Genomic DNA, 22,550 nt, shown 5'->3' with positions numbered 1-22,550 from the left:
ACGTATGCGCCCCATCAGTTGGATTTTGGAAGCTCCGCTTCGATAAAGCTGACTGTTGTTTGTAACAATACAACAAAACGAGAGGTTACGCTATCATGTTGTTACCCAGGACGTTGGCGAAATAATTTTGGGAACAGAATTTTAAAATTATCGAGATGTGTTAAATTTTATTGCTTATAATAGATTATATTGTTTCGATATTTAGAATTTATGGTATCTTGTACTTTTGCGATTGTTGCGTTTTCCTGGAACTTGACTTACAATTAGAGCCCGCTTATGTGCAAAAAAAAGGACACGCAGCATCAAATAATTTTGTTCTATTAGTTGCATACCAACACAATTTATTGAGCCTGTCATAACAGGTGCTCTATCTGAACAAAATCCTAGCAATTTATTTATTGGAACATTGTTAGATTTCCGAAAGTTTGGTGTCATTTGTGCAATGTTATCCGTACTGAACTTCTGAAAGCCTCCATCTTCTGAAATTTTCAGAAATTTTTTTATTACAATTATGTTGATACTCTCATGAAAAGAACTTTCCTTTACCCAAAATTCGGAGAAGCATTTTTACTCCCCAATAAGATTCTTAGAAGTGAAAATTAATTTTAATGTACTTTTGTAACAATTATTGTTATGGGGATGATGCCCCTCGTATCGAATGAAAAACATGAAACTGGGAACGGTCCTGTTTGAAAACGTTCACAATCTTGACTCTTTTCTTAACGGCCTTATGCTTCGTAAGTTCTGTTACTTTCTCTAATGGTCATATATTTGGATCATGCGTTAGGGAGGGGCAGCTGCCTCGTACGAGAAATTTGAGAGGGGTGGCAGTTTTAGTGACAAAAATTTATAAAAGCATTTTGTTGTGATTCTGGGTTTTTTTTTTGTCTTTTTTTTCAAACCGAGCACAACTCAGGTCTATCGCCATAGGCAATTTACTACCTTGTGAGTTGTGCCGGAAGTGTAAGTGTGTGTGTACCTAACAGTCTGAGTGCGTATCTAGTGTTGTGTATGATTTTTCAGTGCTGCCATCTATACCTCAAAAGTGAAGTGAGTGATGTGTAGTGACTGAATATGTGTACTGTTTGTAGGACTGTTGCTCCCTGTGGCGCGACTTTTTAACGGGGGAGATCGGCTCGCATTTGCGCCTTGAAGTTGGGAACCACAGAAAACCAACTTCAGCCGACCACCACTGTGGTGACGGTGGGGCTCGAACCCGGGTCCCCGTGATGCGAGTCCGTCACTATGACCACTCGACCACCACAGTGGCAATTCTGGGGGTTGGAAAATCAAGCTGCAAAAATTACCGCCCACACCCCCCCCCCCCCCCCCCCAGTTGCGGCCCTTCTATGTTTGGATAAACATCTCTAATCGCCGACCGATATTATTTACTAGGACTGTAAAAGCAATAAAGAAAAATTTGTAATAAGCAAAAAAATTACGGTATGTATCAGTGTTAATTTATTTCTTTAGCGTATTACTAACGTTTTTGATTGTTAGTTGAGAGGTTAGTACACAAACCTCTAGCAATACGATTTGATTTCCTAGTGGGACATGGCTGCCTTTAGGATTTGTCACCAGACTGCACAGGCTCAATTGTGCCCATTTTTGTGCATAAATTGGCCGTGCGATGATTAAAAAAAACACCTAAATAAAGAATGTGGAGGGGAAAACACATGGTTACGGGGGGGGGGGGGGGCAAGCAAGCTATAGTAAAGGGTAGCAGGTTTGAGGAATGAGTGGCCGAGAAAATTAGTATAATGCGAGAAGAGTGGCAAAATCAAATCAGTTTCTGCCCAGAGAGTGAGTGACCTAGAGCAGGGCTTGACAAATCAAAAAATAATTTAATCGCCAACCAAATTTCATAGGAGCCAAGCATTTTTTTTTTAAGGTTGGCTTTATTTTGAAAATAATGCCTTTTTTCAGCTTATCTAGGACTCAGCAACCCTTCTCCATGTTGGTAGACACACTGACATAATTACCAAAAACTTTGTTATCCTAACACTTCAATTTAGCAATCAAAAATATAACATTTTAGGCACCAATGTCAAATTTCTATATTCGTCATAGTGACCTGGCGCCTGGGAATTGTGAAACCCTGACTTAGAGCGTGTGCAAGTACGTGGATGACCAAAAGAGAGAGCAAGTGACCCCAGGTTGGTGAGCGATCAAGGTTTACAAGCTTCGTACTGTCGCCCTTCTCGTAATCAAAAATCAATGGGGGTGAATCAGAGGGTGAATACACCCGCTCCTGATGCTAACGTAAAATTGAAATGGGGCCTGAATTTTTTTTTGGTAAAGCTTATTTGTTTTCATATCGAGATACATGAAAGTTTATGTCTGGGAGCACTTGTCTTTTCTAATTTTTGAAATTGTCTTTTGAATTAAAAATTCATATTAATAGTTCACTTCCACAAAATAAAAAAAATCAAGAAAAGGAGAAAAAATTGGCAAAGTTGGCGAGAATATCTTGAAGAGAAAGGGCGACATACCGCCGCTTGCGAATAAATAACTAACCGGACCTTCAGCTGGACCCGTATACGCGTACAGGGATAAAATTAACTCGTATGCATCTATACATGTCTCTCATGAAGAAAAATGAGTTGGGTGTCTACTCCTTTACATGAAAGAAAAATGCTATATAAGAAGGGTGATTTCAGTTTACAATTTGTCTCCACAGGGTATCTTGAAACAAAAAAATGAACAGCAACGCTGTGGCCAGCATGAATAGGAACTGAATGGAAGGAAGGACGGGGATTATAGGTGAGAGGTAAAAGTTTGGACGAGTCCATTTCAGAAAGCAAAAATTGGTTATTTTCACGAACCTCCCAGTATCCTTCAAGAATCGGTAAAGGGTTAACAGCCGTGCGATAAACATGTTTTTTCGTCGGCAGCTTTGTAATTTGAATTTTTTTTAATTGTTTCTTCCGATTAAACGTCTTCAGAAAGAAAATATTAAACTAAGCTATATAAAGCTAAATACAAAGCTTTTAAGAGTTTCATATACCCAAGATAGAATCACTGATAGCATCCACAGAAGGAAACACATTTGATGAACAGTGTGTAGATGTGATTTCTCTATTCTACATGGAAAGACTGGCATGGAATTATATTCTGCTCAGGGCAATGCAGAACCTGCCTTGGCAGGTGGGGGAAAATCTCTGGATTTCTGTATTTCAAAAGTTGGCACGTCTGCAAGTCCCCAAAGCAGAATGTTTTGCGATGTTCTGCAACGAGCCCTCAGCTGACTGAAAATGTTCTACGGTAAAAATTCGCATATACATAATAGCGTTTTTCTACACTATTCTTAAAATTCTTCCAGATTGTTCTGCAACAGCACTGGTTGTTCTGCGACGTACGTCGCACATTTCGGCACATTCTGCTTTGGGGCTGCAAGTGATTGAGCTTCAATAAACCTTCAAAAATATGCACTTGTGCTGAGAATTCTTCGATTTTATGCATTTATGTGCATTAATGCTAAAAAAGCAGGGTCGTAACTAGCACTTTTGCCGCTCAGGGCAAACATGATTTTGTCACCCGGGGCAAGCCGGCATCCCTTGTAATGTAGAAGAAGCGGTTAAAGTGTGATTTCGGCACCCCATTCTCATTCAGTGCCTGGGGCACCAGAACCGCCTACTCCCCTTAGTTGCGGCCCTGTTTAACACTGCCCTCAACTTTAAAATTCAACAATTTTATGATGGTTTTCTTTATTTCCACTTGAAATTGCCACACCATAAATTTTGTTACCCGGTACAGTTGTCCTCGCCCCACCCACCTCTAGTTCCAGCCCTGGTAAAAAGTCCAAAATATTTTCTATAGATACCATCAAAAGTATTAATTTTTTTTAGAAATAGCTTGGAAATTCTTTAGTTACTGGTATTTCGTTTCTGAGCAGGTACGACTAACTAGGAATTAAAAATGCCTAAATAAAAATATGTAAAAGTTATTTGCCTATATAATATATACATATGTGGGGATATTTTTTTTTAAATGAATGTGCTCTAGGAAATGCATTTTAAAAACATTTTTTTTTTGCATGGTGATTTTTTTGCGTATATTTTCTCTTTTTTTAGTACGTATTTTGGAATTTTAAACTTTTTCAGGATTTAGTGCATATTTTGGCATTTTTAAGTGGGTAGTTTTAGAGCATATTTCACAATTTTTTTAGTGCATATAATCTGCGCTCTAGTAATGAGCCAATGTGCCTCAATCTGTTTCAAGTAGTAAACACGATATGCCATACACTTCTAAAATTCTAATTGTAGCAGCCCTCAGTTTTTGTATATTATTGAGTAGGACATCTATTTTCAGAATCACTAGGCATGGGTATTTTCAGTCTCGTCTGTACCATACTTTTTTAAATAAATGAAATGTCCAATTTTTTCAAAACATCATATACGGGGCATCCCATAATTGTTATAAAAAATTATTCAATTTGGAGGAATTGGTAATTTGCATGGGGTTTAGGAAATTATTCTCACTTAGAGGGCGCAGTATGAAAGAAAATCACTGGAAATATGCAAATCAGAGTACTATTAACAGCTCATTTCTGAATATTCTTGTTATTGGGCCTTGCATAAGGTTTGCGTTTTCATTGTGTTGTTGACCATTAGGGCAGCGATTCTCAACCTGTGGGGTGTGCCCCCCCTGGGGGTGGGGGGTGCGATAACACTGAAAGGGGGGCGCTAGCATATCGAAAGAAATACGTATTATTTAAAAAAATGATTATTTTACTCTGAAAGGAAAGCAAAACAAAATGCATTATAAGATAATAAAAAATAAAATTCGCATTTACACTGATATAATACACTTCAAATAGGACTTTATCAGTACTCATGATAGATTTGATAGCGATAGGGAACGGGGGGGGGGGGGATACAGAGCTCCCTGTTGGGAGGGATGATTTTTCTAATTGTTGACATACATCCCATATTGTTCAGTATTTTCGTGACTTTCTCAGGGGAAAGATTGTTTTATTTTCGTTTAAAATAAGTTGATAAAAGTAATTTTCAGCAAATTATTTGAATGTAATAATATTCCATATGAAAGTTCCAAAAATTTCAATGGGGGGGGGGGGTAGGGGTTCCCCCCTTGTACTGCACTTGTGGGGGGGGGGGCGATGAAAATTATGATTGAAAATTGGGTCGCAAATACTGAAAGATTGAGAAACGCTGCATTAGGGAATAAAATACTATAGGTGAAGTTGTTTTATCTCTGCCACGAATAGCTAGCCATCTGAAGCTATACAAATGTTTGGGAGCAGAAGAAGAAAGGGGTCATTCAAGTGAATGGCCCGTCAGCAAACTTTTAGCTATTTTTCACCCCCCCCCCTTGTCGGCAAAATGTCGTCATCTCTGCCCTACCTCCCCCACAAGCCATTTTATGGCATTTTTGGAACGTTCTACACCAGACCAGAATGAAATTTATTTTCCTGGGCTGGTTGTTTGCGCTTTGGTGCTGGGCATTTGCTTTCGGTTCGTAATTTTTTGGCAGCTTCCTTAAAAGTGACACATTTCCTGTATGAAGCTGGGTGATCTTTTCCACAGTTCACGCACATTAGAGGGTCTTTTCCTGTGACATTTCCGCACGGCGAGTCAGGATGAGAAATCACTCATTTTATGCACCTTTGGAGGAATTCACAGTCACTTGTCTTGTGTGACCACCGTAGCCATCATATGCACCTTTTGGGCTCAATGTTATTAGGCCTTTTTTTGAAAGGTGCGATGCTGACGACAACATGTCGGAGACGACAGAGTTCAGCAAATTTGCTGGTTTTTTCGTCTTTTTGGGATCGTAATTTTCCACATAGCGAGACGTTGTTTCTTAAAGTTTCTCTGCTTAGATGTTATTTGAAAAATGTTCAGAATGTTGAAACCCAATTTAGTGAGTTCATTTCGGATGTCGAGTGCACTTGTTGTTTCGTCTAGGCCTCTTAATACTAGAACCGCAGCACTTTCGGTATACCTGGAACCACGGACTGGTTCAAATTGGCCCAAACATTGAAAAAACAGTGTTTCATTGCGAAAACAGGATATTTATTTTTGGTTTCTGGGTTTCTCCCTACTCTTAATCAATGTTGTTTAATTGCGTATTCATAATGGAAAATTATATTTGTTCATGAATATAAAATTGGCTTCAAAATTAGCTAAAATATGATGTAATTCAGTAAAAATAAGATTTAGTATACATTATTTACTCTATTCAGTCCAAAAAGATTTTTCAGTAATCCCATAATATGACAAAGATACAAAATAAAATAGGCGTGCCAAATTGAGCATGAGAAAGTCTATAATATGATTGTCAGATAAGTATTGATTTCTTACTGATAAGTGGAATTTATGATGAGCAGTTGAGCAATTTTTTTTCATTATTCTTGCACATTTCATGCAAAAATTAACAGTTTGTTTCCACATCCTTATGTTACCTGACATATCAGACTTGTTTATTTTTATTTATTACTATTATTATTTTGATCGCTCACAATTAGATACATGATCAAGAGCGCACGAACGTTTCCTTTTGCGCAAGGGCAACACGTATGATGAGCGCAGCTCTTCAATAAGATTTTAGAGGAACTGCTTTCAAAAAATAGTTCTGGCCTTCTGTATTGCTCAGAAGGCCTTACACTTTGTTGAATTGAAGTGTGAAATAGTTTCTGTGTGTGTGTGTCCAAAAGCTTTGGGAAGCTTTTGGCGTGCTGAGTAAAACGTATATCGTTCTTCCTTTGATAAATTGTCATTGTTGCATCATTGTTCCATACAACTGTAGTTTCACTATCTTTATTGTGTGAGATAATATTGCTCTTCAATTTCGTCTCATCGTCTTTACTAAGATAGTATTTCTTGACTTTTAGCATTTGAGCCAGCTTCAGTGTAGTGAAAAGAGGTGTCGGTTGAGGCATTTCTGCCCTTGATCTCAAATGGCTTGATCAGTTGCATCACTATGTGCTCTGAAAGAGAGATTCGTTGGACGCTGATACTACCCAAGGTTTCGAAATCCGTGCAAAACATATTTGGTGCAAGCCAGAAGTTTACTCTTTTTCTGTGACATTTTTTGCCTACAGAAATTTCAACTACACGTTTTTTCTAGAGTTAAGCTTTTACTCTCCCAAAATCTTCATTGATTCCCGTCAGAATTCCAGGTATTCAAGTTTACAAAGGAAAAAAATATTTAGCTCTACTTGTGCCATTCCTCCATTGAAAAAAGATAATCTGCTCTGACAATGAATTGGCCTTGACCTTGAAAGACCTTTATCCTTCATTATCTTCATTTACAAAAAGTTTTAGAAAGGGTAACCACTTCCAAGAAAATTCTACACTCCCTTTTTCCTATAGAATAGTACGTTGGGTCAAAATGACCCAAACCGCGGCTCTAGGTATAAGTGCTTATAGCTCTGAAACATGAAATGTGAAGATTATAAAATTTTTCGTGAATTAATATTCATATAATATCATGAAAAGTCGCGAAATTTTTTTAACATCTGCGTATACATTTTTGAGATAAATGAAATTTGATTTGGGTCAAATTGACCCACTCCGCGGTTCTAGTGTTAATACAAAGTTGGCTGTACTTTTTTCATGTTTTGCGAAGTTTAGCACATCAATGTTTTCACTACGGCACAAGTTCAAGACTGCGTCGTGATCATGGAAATTTTGCAACGTAATTTTATAACTGCCTTTTCACTTCAGATCGATGTATCACTTCAAAATCGTATTTGCACACTCTTCAATGGAGGAGACAAGCTTAAACCAGCCGCCTTCTCTACATATTTCCACAGGGAAAACTTTCTTTACTTGGCCGCTTTTTTCCAGAGCTGAGGTTGGGGTCTCTTCTGAGCACTCTGGATGCGATTGGTCGGTTTGAAGCATCGTTAGTGATGGGGTGGAGTTCTTCTCCGTCCTCTGCACGTCTTGGTACCGCCAGTCTAGGACCGACCCAAGCTTCAGGAGTGGGCGGGGCCTCGTCGACGCAGACGTACTGCTATTGGTTGCTTGGTTACATTACTTCGTAAGGTGCAATGCTGTGGTGAGAAGTTTGTGTCTCTTCTCTTGGCTTTTCTCGAGGTTTTTCCTTTTCCTGAATTTCCTGTGTCTTTTTCCCGGAATGTAGGACCTATATTTTCAGGAACTCTTTGCAATGCAGAGCATCAGCGGCTTATCTGAGATTTTGCACAGACCAGGCCGCAGTGGTCGACTTCTAGTAATTCCTGGAAACTTTCCCATTGAACCATGTCGATGTTTAGTGGGTACGAACCTATGATTTTTCTCTTGTTTAGCTCGTAGATATTACGTAGTATGGCGTCTCCTCTGCAAGTCCTATGGAGATTAGCATTGTTTTTCATTCTCTGGAAGGAGAAGAATTGCCATTCTGAAAGCTTGAGTAGTTTCCTAGCAGTGTCAGCCCGTTTTGAGACATCGTCTTTGGCGTCCTTGGATAGCTGGACGACTTCAGTCCATCTCCAGTTTTGGTGGGGGGGGGGGGGGTCCATCATAATATCATGGAGAAAACATCAAAATTCAAATTCCCTAGACATCTAAAGATATTAAGTTTTAGACAGACTTAAGTTAGGTTGCTAATGAAGAAGAGGTTTGGGCTCCGACTGAGTACGGGCTGTAGAAAGCCAAGTTAGGCTAGCATTTGAGAGGGAAAAAAATTTTGTGTCCGTCCCCCTACAAGATCTGGGGTCGTGTCTTAGGAACGTTCTGCACTCTTGTTGATTTTCAGAAACTTTTTTTTTTGAAAACTTTATTTAACATGAAATAGTATATAATAAAACAAATTCATCAAGAGATCCCGTGGATATGTACTGATAAATACGAAATACCGATGAGTAATTACAATGTCATTTTAAGGACAGAACAAACAGATAAACAAAAAAAGAGAAAAAAAGGTAGATAAATATATCAATAATTCTGCATCTGTGATCAAGTATACAATTAGAATACAATACGGCATTTCAGATATATAGTATGCTTTCATATACATTATAAATGAAGAATATGGAGTGCTAGAATGATGCAAGAATTGTTAGTGCCTTCGACAATTGGAGGCAAACAGCAGGAAGTGCACTTAGACATTAATAAAATTGGATTTAGCTCTGCCCGATAGAGCTTTTTTTGATTTTTTTTAAAATATGATAGTTTCTGTTAGCTATTGAGAAAAGATAATTTTTTAAACAATTTTTCAGTAACTTCTCTTTGAATTTGTTATAACGGATGTTTCATTTTGCAGAATTCGCAATACATTGTTCCTATTTAAATTTGAGGATTCGAAAAGCTTTCATTACAATGAGATTTACGTTATATCAGTATCTGTTAAAACAGGATTTGTGTTTAGAATTATGCTTTTCCTACTCGCAAACACTATTAAGGAAGTTTGCATTCCTAGATGCATACCAGGTGTAATAGAATAATTGCAAAAAATTACGCAAGCATTTACAGAAGGGGGAGTCTAGTGGGCTATAACCTAGGGCGGCGAATTCGAGAAATGAGTGGTGAAGAAAATTAGACTAGAATGATAGAAGGGCAGCAAAATTTGTGTTGCACACTGGTGTTAAAACCTTAAATCCACCTCTGATCAAGCCCATATTTTGGCTGGCACAACTGGGACACTGCATTGGTGCACCGAGTAAAATAGTGGCCCCCACTAGGAAATTTACACTTTTATATAATATTCCTTTCAGTGGTGCTCCAGAAAAAGTTCGCCCCGAGAAGACATGCTACAGCCCTGCCTGATTAGAATAGGATGGCAGATTGCATGATTTATGATACGAGCAACGAAAGTCATACCTGCAGGAAACCACCAACAGGCTGGTGTTGAGACAGAGAGACTTGTGTGAAGCCTCTTGAATTTTGTATAGCTGAACTCTGTGTTACTGTTGTCCCATTTAGTTTTTGCGTGGGGAAAAGAAAAGCAAAGAAGACTAGCGAGTTTCAAGCGTATTTACTCATTTCCTCGCAAAGAAATTTGATAAGCATATGTGGAAGGGATTTAAAAGGCACTCGTTACATACAGTATCTTAGGAATGCATTGGATGTGGCCCTAGTTAACAATGGTCTGCGCTTCCCCAGAATAGTATAAGAACCACTTTAAAGCATCAAAGCAGCACAGATTAATATCGCAAAGTACAGGGTTTTTCAAAAAGAATCGCCCAATTTGAAATGCATATATTACGAAAAATATTGAACATAGACACTTAAGATTAATTTTATATTACATGGCTAATCATAAAGTTTTTTTACTAACCAAATTAAAAGTGCGGCAACTGAAATAAACATTACGAAAGTGATTGTTGAGGCCCAGAAACCATTATTGCTTGACAGTTTTTGCCCATTTTGGGCATTTTCCCTGCTCTGACAAACTTTTAAAGTAGCCTATCGTTCAAGTCTGGTCCCATTTGGTATATATGTAAAATTTCAGTGCCGATCAATCTAAAATTGTAGATTTATATAGAGCACATACACACACAGAGAAAATCAATTTTATGTATATTTAGATTAATATAGTAGTTTCTTATTCTTGTTTTATCTTTTTCTTGATCAGGAGCATGATGGACAAGACAAACTACCACCCTCAACTTTGGTTCGTAGACTTATATCCAGAATGTTTTTTTGAGGGTCACACCACGTCTCTAGAAACTGTTTTTTGAAACCAAACTGGTACTGTTTTGTGTATGTTATCAAATTCATATTTTCTCGCCCGTGTTTTGAACATTGGGTGATCGCCTTATTTCGGTTATCACCACTGGATAAATTTTTGATCGAACAATGCAGTACCCTTCTCTTGGGTGTGTTTGCATTTTGTCACGCCATCAACTGTGTAAATACTTGTGATAATTATATATTTTTTGTGATTGTATAGCATAAAACAGAATTCGACCAGCCGCCAAGAGAATCGGAGGCATTGGTCGCTCTTGGTCTCTCGTGTTGTTTTGAGTTATAATTTACTGGTGACCTATACCAACAAGACTTCAAGGTAAGCAATACGATTACACTAGGAAAGGGAAGTAGGGGAAACTGTTTTTGTTTTAATGCTGTGGGGACATTCCCCTTGGAGGGGCTGACTGGGTCCGAAATGAATATAATCATTTATTACATTTTACCTGAACAATGAATGTTAACAAAGGTTTGTTTCTGATACAGTGGAATCACGTTATCTGCGGTAGGAAAAGAATCGTGTTCAATGTGAAAATTATGTACTGATTTGTTTATTGTATCGCACTATGTGGTATTGTCATAATCATTAACTTTTATAACTTTTTTTTAGTGTGTAATAGTTTTATAATTCGTGATAATTTCTCATATTTTGGGTTGTAGTTTTGTTATATTTGACATTAAGGGCATCTTTTTTTCGGCCGCTTAGTTGAGCGTTTTGCTTGTTGCAGCCTTTGTGTTGGTATGGCGTATTGGGCGATACTGTGGAATTTTTAATTGCATAGCGTATTGCTCTTTATTACAGATTGTTACATGTCTTGGTTCATTACGTATTGGAACTCATGTTGAGGATGCATCTTGTATTGGGTGGTATTCCGCTTCATTAAGTATTGTAACTGGTATCCCGTGTTGGGGGCGGGGTGTGGAGTTTTTATGCATCGTGTATTGCGCTCGATTTTGTATTGTATCGCGTGGTGGGGGTGTATATTGGGTGGTATTGTTTAATTTTTGTGCATCGCACATTGCACTTTATTACGTATTGTAAGTCGTGTATTCCATGTTGGGGGGGGGGCATATTGTATTGGGCGGCATTGTGGAATTGTTTTGTATCACGTGTTGCACTTTAATATGTATTGTTACTCCTATCGTGTATTGTGGCTTTTTTTTGCATTGCGTATTGCTCTTCATTATGTGTTAGATGTCTCAGTTCATTATGTAGTGTAAATCGTGTTGTGGGTGCATTGTGGTGGGCAGTATTGTGGAAGCCTTTTTGCATCACGTAAGCGCTTTATTGTGCTGTGAGCATCTCGTTCGACGGTATTGCGCTTTATTACAAGGTGGGTATTTCGTTCGACGGTATTGCGCTTTATTACAAGGTGGGTATTTCGTTCGACGGTATTGCGCTTTATTACGTATTATAACTCGTATCGCACGTTGAGCGTATTGTACTGAACTGTGTTGTGGAATATTTTTGCATCACGTATTGCGCTTTATTACGTACTGTTACTTCTATCGCGTGATGGGTGATTTAATGTGTAATTTTGTTTGCATTTCGTATTTCTCTTCATTATGTACTGTTAGATGTTTTGGTTCATTAGTAACTCGTGTTGTATCTTCTATTTGACGGTAATTGTGGAACGTTTTGTGCATTGCAAATATTGCGCTTTATTATTACGTATTGTAACTTGTATCGCATGTTGGCGGCATATTGAGCACTATTGTGGAATTTTTGTGCATTGGGGGTATTGTATCGTGCATTGTGCTTTATTACGTATTGTAACTCATGTAATTTGTGTATGTCATATTGCGGTTTATTTCGTATTGGGCAATATTGTGGAATTACTTTTGCTTTGCGTATTGCGCTTTTCGTATTGTTAACTGCATTGGTTCATCACGTATTTGAACTCATGTTGTGGGTTTTTTGGGCGTCGCATAATGTGCTCTATTACGTATTATATCGCGTGCTGGGTGTATTGTATTAGGTGGTATTGTGGATCGTGTATTGCGTTTTATTATATATTGTAACTCGTATTGGTTGATATTGCGGAATTTTTAGCGCATTGCAAACTTTATTACGTATTGCAGGGCTCCCACTCGTCCTACTTTTTGGTAAAATGTCCTACTTTCTCGGTTTTGTCCTACTTTTTTACCAAATCCTATCAACAAAATTTGTGTAATTGATTTTAATTGAGCAGGAAATTATTGATATATTGCCAAATATTACAAATGTTGGAGAATGCAATTAATGATTCTGCCAAAGCAGAAATTGTATCATTTTCAAGGTAATTTGAAAATGAATTTGAAATAAAGGGGGGGGGTGTATGTGGGCGATTTGATTGATTAATTTTTCATTTGCTTAGTTTGAGGGTTCAACAAGTACAGTAGTCATTAAAAACTTCTGTCTGGATGGAAAAATAATTTTGTATTTATTACTTCACTGTCTTGGACAGTAACTTTCATCATTCAAAATTATGGTGCAAATAGGTGAAACAACAGTTTGCATTTCAAACCAGTTGGATACATAGGCCTATTCTAGGTTTGGTGATTCTGATGCTACCCAATAGCATTCAGTTGTCTTCTGTATTTTTAAGGCTTGAACAGGCATAAACAATATTTACAATGCTCAGCAAAGAGCTAGAAATGGAAGTGCTTCATTTGTCAAATATGATTACACTGGCATTGAACAGTAAAGTGTGAACAAAACAGTAAAATTTGAAAAATGATGAACAACACAGTAAAACTATCTGGTTCACCTTGCCTTATTTACGTTGGATCTTGTAATTTACACATTTTGCATTGTGCTTTTGAAAGTGGTCTCGAAGGTGCGTCATTCTTCAAAAACTTACGTCTTTGAAATTTGCTGTGCCTTGTCGAAGAGAGTTGACAAGCTCGGCACTTTGGAAGACTCCAAAAAAGAATGTGATATATATGAGGAGAGACAGCAAAGAATTATCTGTGGTTGCTAGTGCATTGTTTTGGCCAAAAATTGGTTTTGTAACCAAGCCATTTGTCATTTTGTTTTGGCTTGACTGAAATAGTGCTAGGGAAAAAAAAAGTTAATTAAAAAAATTTTTTTTTTTAATTTTGAATTATGAAAAAATTTTTTTTTGCAAAAATAATATTTTTTTAGGAATTTTTTCCATTATGCTATGATTATGTTGTCTAAGGGGGTTACCCTCCCCCATCCTACTTTTTTAGTCCTGCGTTTTCCTACTTTTTCTCATTTTTTGAGTGTATCCCGTGTTACGTATTTGAACTCGTGTTGCGGGTGTTTCTCATTTGACGAGGTTTTGTAGAATTTTTGTGCGTGTTGGGGGTGTATTTTGGAATTTTTTTTGCAGCGCGTATTGCATCTCGTGTTGGGCGATACTGTGGAATTTTTTGTCATTCTTTATTAGGTATTGTTAAATGCATTGGTTCATCACGTATTTGAACTCTCGTTGCGAGTGTTTCTCACTAGACGGTGTTGTGGAATTTTTGTGCATCGCATATTGCACTTTATTATGTATTGATCCTCCTATCACGCGTTGGGTGATATTGTGGAATTTTTAGTGTATTGCTCTTTGTTCTGTATTGTTAGATGTCTCGGTTCATTATGTATTGTAACTAAGAATATGTAAAAAATTCATGAAAGAAATATCTACAAGAATTAAAATTTTTTTCCTTGGTAGTTAATTATAAAGTTTTGACACAAATTACTGATGCGTCCCATTTTCATCATCATAAAAACTAATTTATGCTAAGAAAAAACGTCTTCAGAAATCATAGATTTTTGACAAATTTTGAAACTTAGAACGTGGAAATCCGTCAGAAAATAATTGCGATGGCATTCTAAGTGGTCAAATAAATCTGTTCAACTCCTTAACATTGAGACGAGTGTATAACCCCAAAGCAGTATGTTTAGCATTGTTCTGCGACGAGCCCTCCTGACTGGAAATGTTCTGCGGTAAAAATCCCCATACATGTAATAATGGGTTTTTTTTTGCGCTTTTCCTTCCAAATTGTTCTGCGACGTATGTCGCAGATTTTCTCACATTTTGCTTTGGGGGTGTATAACAAGAAATAATTGAAGTACTGAATGGATCTTTGATACCCTTTTTTTAAATCGCATCCCCACAGATGAAATTGAATTGACGTAGTTAAAGAAAAATGTAAGCTTGTTTGGATAATAGTAAAGTTTCCCCCGACTTCTTCTCGGTCGTAGGTCCTCGGCTGTACCTCCACTACGATTCCAGGACGAAATAACTGGATTCTAGACTCCCAAAAAGAAGAAAACAACACTTTATTTAATTTATTATCCAACACCTCCAACGAAACCGTCCTCTCTTCGGTCCAAACTTTTACACTACTCCTCTTTTCGAATGTCTCTAATCGTTCTCGCGACTCCTGTTTCTTCTCGGCCTTTTTCCAACCTCTTTTCTCCTGAACCTTACAATAATGTTCCCCTTTCTTCTTAAAATCTAGAAAGACTTGAGATGTAATTCGGCCTGAGACATCCATTCTACCTAAATTAATTTCATTCTAAAAAATAATTGAAAGGAATAGCTTCAACGATTAACGTTTCCCGAAACTCATAAGTTATTTTTATAAATAGAAACATCGTTGAGTCATGATCGCGAAAATTACTCTTCAATCTTTGAACTCTCGGAAATTTATTCTAATGCGAATATATCTGTGGTGCATAAGTCAGAACATAACTCCAAAATCACATTTTAAGATATAAACATGTTTATTGCTATTTAAAAATCAAAAATAAAGCATACACACAAATACTAATGAAAATATACATCATAATGTTGTCTAGCTGTACGCACGTATTTGTGCATTTATTTCACTTCTAATTAGCAAGACTTGCTACTAGATCAAAAAGCCATTTTTTTTGGAGATATCATGTTCTCACCAAACACCACAGATATTTGAAAAAAGTTGAAATAAAATTCATTCCCCTCATGTTGCAGAAACACTGATTTATGAACTTTCTTAGACCAGAAAGAACGAAAATAGATTTTTTAATTGCATAATTAATCGCAGAGTGCAAATGAGCATTTCATACTTAGGTATTGCCGGTTTTATCGGAGTGTCGGATACATAGACGATTTCGTTAATGGTCTATGAGTGACCTGCAATAATTATTGTAGGTTAATTAATCCAGATTTTAATACTAGTGTTTTGGAGCAAACCGTGTAGAATATCTCAAGACCTAAAAAATCAAGATGGCACGTGTTCACGCGTCAAGTTTTACATTCTCGTTGCTGCATAGGCTCCAGAACAATGTTATGAAAATTGAGACTTCAATATGGTACCTTCAACACGCTATTATTTTGGATCTTTTCAATGCCACTTTTCGTTATATATTTTTACTTTCATCTCTTTGATGTCAAATTCAATCTCTGATAGATACTGCATTTGTACATTAAAATTAAATCCGTAAGCTGCTTACTTTCAATGTAAAACGTATTCCCCTTTTTTCAATATCTTCCATGGGATTAAATCATGAATTTTGAAAAGATTGACTGAAAACTTAAAAAAAAAAAAATCCTTGCGACCTAGAAACGTATCGGCATTAGGTTTATTAACCATTACAAGTTGTGGTGGTCGGCCATTTTGACTCTACGCATTCTTCATCTTGCCACCCTTTGAGAAAGAAATGCATCTAGATCATCTTACTTTCAAGCTAGTTGTTTGCACGTGTTTGACAAATTATGAAGTTTTTCTAATTTTTCTTCCCTGTGCATAATTGATAAAAGTTTTCCTGGGCTCGCACAAAATGACCCCATCACACTACTCGCGTGTCTTTTCATGACGGCTGGAGTACTCAGATCGAAATGCCGCATTGGAAGAGAGTGAGTTTTCTCTATAACGGTTTTAATCGTGTATCTGTTTCTTTTGAATGTGCGTCTTAGTAAAAGACTATTTTTTTCAAAATAATCACAGAAATTTGAAAAATCATTCAGTGAATTAATTGATAGATGGGTTTGCCTGTTGTGGCGTTGTTTTTGTATTTGTATATCAATTTTTTTAACAAGAAGTCATGAAAATATTTCTTATATGAAAATTTATTTTGAAAATGGCTTCATGATGCCAGTTACGCACAGACTTTTTACAACGTCAGTTTACGGTTAAACTGTTAGGTTACTGTTGCGTTTCTAACTAGGTACAAGGTGCGCGGGAATATAATTTAGCCCGGAAGCCCATGATGCTGTTAAGACAGCTCGCGTATTCTTCTGGAGCACATCAGCTGTTGTTGAGCGAGAAATGGTGTTTTAAAGATGGATGTTGTGATTTTCTTCTTCACCGAGCTGTTTACGCAATGGAGTAAGTGGTACGATGAGGTGGTATTACATGTTCAGAATAAGATCAACACAGATGGACTTTTTCTGTGATTCGGTTATTTTTCCTGTATAGAAAAGTAAAATTAATTCTGGAGCACTGCTGATGATACAGGAAAGAGGGAGAAATTAAAGAAAAATATGTTTAAAACGATATCAGAAATGAATACACGGCTGGTAACCTGGTTCCAAAAAAATTATTCCAAACCAGCTCACCTGTTCGGGGATTAAACGGAATCGAATTATTTACGAAAGCTTTACTTTCAAAGATTTTTTTCAACAATGCCGCCGAAAATACATTTCTTAACTGTCAACAGTGAGCACTCTTTAACAATGATTGACACATTATAAAAAAGAATGTGGTGGTGCAAATTCTTCGTATGCGATGTCTGGGTGAGAAGGATTCCTTCTTCCACGAAAGGCCTATTACAAATTAGGCTCGTGTCAGCTTGTCGAGATCGTTAGCTTGACAACGTGCGGAGGTTTTGGGCTTGCCCTTAGAAGATGGCTGGATTCATTCCTTGGCTTTTTTCCGAGTGAGCTGAGTGAACGGCAGGCATACCGGTCACTCCTTTCAGAGTTTTCTCTTAATATGCGAGATTAGGAGCAGCGATCGGCACAGCGGAAATCGCCAAAGATAAAAACAATCATTAAATTTGACTTTGTTTTCGATATATTTGAATTTATAACTTCAGTTAGGTGTATGAGTTTAGGAATTCACGATCTAGGTGTATTTTCGTAGGTGAGAACTCTGGAATTATCATTTAATTACGAAATAAAATATGAATTTCTGGTATAGGTTTTAATGCGAACCGTATATTGCAAGAAAACTAGTGACTTCCGATTCCAAATGTGAATTAATATGTTATGTTGGGGCGCTGCTGGTGCCTGTGCTGAAGCATATTTCCAATTTTTGCTTCAATGAAATCCTGAATAACTCAACTAAAAATAGACAGAGTAGCCATCTTAGTCGAATTTGACATGTGTCCACAAACGGGATCATATCACAGAGATTAATTATTCGATCCGAGTGAACCAACCAAGTGTTTTGGAAAAGAGCGTATGTGTTACATCTTTTTTTTCGGGAATTTGTTCTAACAAAGCCGAAAACCTGCTTCTTTAAACGTGATTCATCTCATACCTCAAGCAAATAATATAACACTAGAGTTTAAATGAAATACAAAAAAAAATCTTACATTGATTTAGTTCATTTTGCTGATTTATTAAAATATATTTGCTTTTTAAAATATAAAAAAAAACGCAAATTAAAAAAGTACAGGCAAACATCAAACCCATGGAATAAAATCACAAGTATTTTATTAAATATTGAAATGCCAGTAAAGTCTCATTTCAAGTTTTTGAATAGAACCATGATATTCACCTAAAAATTAAATTATGGAATAAATGCGTACAACATTTCATCTTTTCGGATGCTAACACGCTTAGTATTCTATTCTGAACCAATATGCTGCTAAAAAAACCGAGTTTACACAGAACTCTTCCATCTTCATTTCAGATGACTAATACGTATCCACCTCTATCAATGTGTTCATGTCACACTCCATGCGAAATTCCTTATCATCTTTGTCCGAGGATACTCAACAGGATTAGATCGAGTGCTGTCGCGATGTGAGAATTCTTGTTTCTCTCTCTTGTGAAGAAGTTCGGACAGTATATATCTCCTCCTTTTATTTCGTGTGGCTTATTCCCTTCTGAACTTCAAATACAACGAGAATATCGAGTTCAGAGTAAATACTTTATTAACGTGGGTTCTTTTTATTCGGTTTTCTCTGGTGAATGAAGAACGTCAAAATTTTTTAATATCGCGATTAGTTTCGTCGAATTTATTCAATAGAACCCCGTTTGATTGAGAGTCTCAGTCATTCAGATGAACAGCTGAAAACAAGAGTTCGTCTTCGAAATCCCTAAATCGTTGAGATTTATTTTTTTATATGTTTCACCACGTGAATTGATTCGTCGGAAATTCATTTGAAACATTGGTACAGGGGCTCGACAAGACTTACTTAAATTTATTGTATTATATTTATTAGCAAATATATCCGTGGTGGCTTGTAATCCTCAGATACGAATAATTTAATTATTTGAAGAAAATGAATCCTACATGGTACAGTTCGCAGAAGGGTGAATGAACCGCATATGGGAATTCCATTCTCCGATAAGGGAGGTTAAAGAAATGGAAGGATTTACTATCATATTGTTGAAGAAAGAAATATAATTTTATATTATATGTTACCGCCATCTACATTTATTTTAATTATTTAGATTATTTCTGTTTTGATCTCTAAATACAAAGCAGATGTCACACAGTGATATGCAATCAGCTCAGAAAGACATTTCTGAGTGTAATTCACAAATTATAAGCAGAAAAATATGCAATGTATTCGGCAACTTAAAGTAGATGTGATATTAAAAAGACAAAACGGAAGTAGATGTGATAATAAAAATCAAAAGGCAGTTTTCTTTGACTCTTTCACACATACGAAAACTTGTTGGGGTATGGTGCTTGGATTTCCGAACGAAAGACCTGCAATAATATTTTCATGGTGGCGTTTACCTGGGCCGTATTTTCGATTTTCCATTAACTTACAAGCACAATCTTGTCTCTAACCTTCTTTATAGCCATAAGGCCAGTTTGTAAGTTGCCAGGCAGTGACGAGAAGGTAAAATTTTTCAGAAGTTGGAAAGGATGGTGTGTGAAAAAGCAGTTGTGTTGATGAGAATTCATAGGAGAAAAAGACCGATGCAAAATCTTTGTAGAGTAAGCAACAGTATCGATGATGGATGTGCGAATCAGAATGAAATTATACCTCCAAAAATGCCTCGGCGAAGGCAAAATGAAATTCTACTAAAAAAATTAATTGAAGCCACCAATGAGAATCTAGAACTACATCAAAACGTCAATTGATTTCCATGAATATTAAAGATATCAATCATGTCCCTTTTATCGGTAGAGAAGAAACTACTACAGATGAAAGTAAGAAATGTCGTAGGGTCTTTCTCGTCAATAGGACGTCAAGGATTCCAAAATATTTTACGTGATTAATTAACTCCTCGCTTACAGATACTAATTGCCCATCACTGGAAATATGTGAATATTTTTCAAACCTAAATCAAAAATCTTGGTTTTTTTTTTTTGAAACCCTTCGGAAAGATCGTTAGGTACTTCAAACCACGAAAAAACATATAGCACACATTCGTTGATCATATTCACAACATAGAAGCGATGTAACCACGAAATCCAATCGGGAATAAATGAAATACAGATTCCTCTCAATCTCGAATTTCCTCCACACTGACGCTCATCAAGAGACGTCGTTTGCACAGAATGCTTCAAAAACTAAATGAAAAGTATATTAATATATCACGATTTCACTCATTAATTCTTTGTGTTATAAGTGTATTATGTCATAAAAACATACCATGCTACAAAATATTAAAATGTTCAAAAATTCCCGGAAAAAGCAATATGGTCACACAGCCCGTCATTCTAGGTCCTCTACCCATCCTTCTAGTGTTAGAGTGTTGTTTTTGTATTCCAACGCAATTTTTTTCACACAACTTTCCCCCACGTCTACTAACACGATTAATGAATCATTTTGGTCTCTATAATGTGTTATACCCTAGTGATGCTCGTCTTCAGCTCTTTCAAAGTGTGTGTGTGAATTGTTGGTTTCTGTATCGAATACACATTGGAGTCCGCCTAGATTAGTCATATAATCAAATAAGCTTAGCAAAAATTAGTTAATGTGACTCTTAATTGCGTTGATCTCAATAGCTGTTTCGCAAAGCTGGTGTCACTGAGGAAATTCGATTGACTCTCATTGACAGAAAAATATAGAGAGGTTGCATGAGAAAAGTTCTTCAGACTTGTAATAGTTTGTGAACTAGGAGAAACTTACACAACGGCATGGTAAAGTAACTAAGCCTAGTCAGATGAATCATACCGCCCCGTATGAAGTGATATTTGGATTATACGATAAGATAGAAATGTTATACACTCTTTTCCCCGAATCTAGCAGGTATCTATTGTATATTTTTACGCTACCGAAACATATATAATGTATACCTAAATAATAAATGTTATTTTCTTGAAAAAATTGAATGAATTGTATGAATGATATTCTTGATGCATGTTGAGAGTCAGAATAAAAAAGCCTGAAAAAAAAATTTACAGGTGACGGTTAAAAAAGCAGCAGAAATCGAGAAAATAAATTGTCTACATCTCGGCTATTTGTCATCTTCACCCGAGCCAACAAGCAATATGGGGTAAAATGTGGTTCAGGACCTGTGCGCTTGGCCACAGAGAGAAAAACAAAGGACTCAAGCTCAATAAAGCTAAAAAAGACATTAGAAGAGCTCATCGGAATAAATTGTATATTGTATAATAGAAATATTTAAATCTGTATATACTTTTTTTTTTTAATAATGTGTTTTTATATTCAATGTTCATGTATTTTATATTTTTATATGCATAATAGAGCATCCGACATCGCCCAGTCCCCTCATCCGGGGCAATGGCTAAAATTGACAATGGTAGATAGAGCCTGGGCGGTGCACGGAATGAAATGAAATATGTCATCTTTATGTTATAAAAAAATTAATTTGTTTCTGTATAGCAGAATAAAGCTGAATTTTTAATCATTAACATAACGCCTAAAAATAACGCACAAATATGAGTTCATAAAGAAAGAGAAAAACTACCAGAGTGCCGTCATAATGCGTTAAAATTTATACAGTATAAATTTATGCTTGTTTACAAGTCACTAATCACTAATCGCATTTTCTGGGAAGAAAGCTTTTTTTTGCGACTTGTTCGTCCCTTTATATCCAACCGAGAATGGGGACGATGGTTAAGATCACCACAATGACCAAGTGAGTAATTGAATAGTTGACAGTATGAGTGACCAAGTGTGTGACTGACTATATGAGTCACCAAGTGATTGTATGTAAGAGCGACCGAATGATTGAATGTGTGAGTGACTAAAAGAGTGATCATGTGGTTAACCGAGTTATTACATCCAGGAGCTCTTACTATTTGTTTATGTCCCTGGAGAGACAAACAGAAGGACCAAAAAAAAAAAAAAATGTCGTCTGCTCTCTCTCTGGTGGCGGGAAATTTCAAGCCCTTTGATTGGTGTTGCGTCTAATCCGGGGATTTTGAAACTTTGTGTATACGGAAGAGCTAGAGGAGGGAGGGAAGAGACGGAGTAAGTCACGTGGGGTGGGGATTCGGCTCAATACAGAAACATTAAAATCATTTTCGAGATATTTCTGCAAATTAATGACACAGAGAAAATTTAAAAAGTGTCCACATGAAATGATTGCATGCCATTGTATGCAGCAGTCAACTGGGGGTGACTTTGCCCAGTTTTACATTGAATATGAATGTTTTAAAACTAGTCGGTATATATATATTCATGATTCTACTTCTCACTGAAACAAGGACATAATGAGCACTACATTAACATGAATAATCAGCTTCTGGACTTGAGACGAAGAGATAAACGCATAGGAATCTGGATATCAGTAAGAAAATTGTCTCGAGTTT

The 22,550-nt window shown here is 36.7% G+C and overlaps 1 long non-coding RNA gene across 3 annotated transcripts in view; it reads left to right on the top strand.

The window, feature by feature from the left end:
- Window positions 1-21,574, top strand: part of LOC149080748 (uncharacterized) — a 56,612-nt gene extending 35,038 nt beyond the window's left edge. For 2 of the 3 annotated variants that reach the window (XR_016193382.1, XR_016193384.1), the window contains one exon: window positions 10,543-13,692. This is a non-coding gene — a long non-coding RNA (uncharacterized LOC149080748). Of the gene's footprint in view, window positions 1-10,542; window positions 13,693-21,176 lie in introns of those variants that run through there. The other variant, XR_016193383.1, reaches the window with a different exon arrangement.
- Window positions 21,575-22,550: the final 976 nt, after the last annotated feature.

Source organism: Pholcus phalangioides, unplaced genomic scaffold (genome assembly GCF_987345545.1).
Source record: "Pholcus phalangioides strain wild (caught in Gottingen) unplaced genomic scaffold, Ppha-v1.0 ptg000010l_1, whole genome shotgun sequence".
In the NCBI taxonomy this organism is placed as follows: Eukaryota; Metazoa; Arthropoda; class Arachnida; order Araneae; family Pholcidae; genus Pholcus; species Pholcus phalangioides.
Note: the sequence above shows the minus strand (reverse complement) of the source record. Positions and strands in the feature narration are given on the sequence as shown.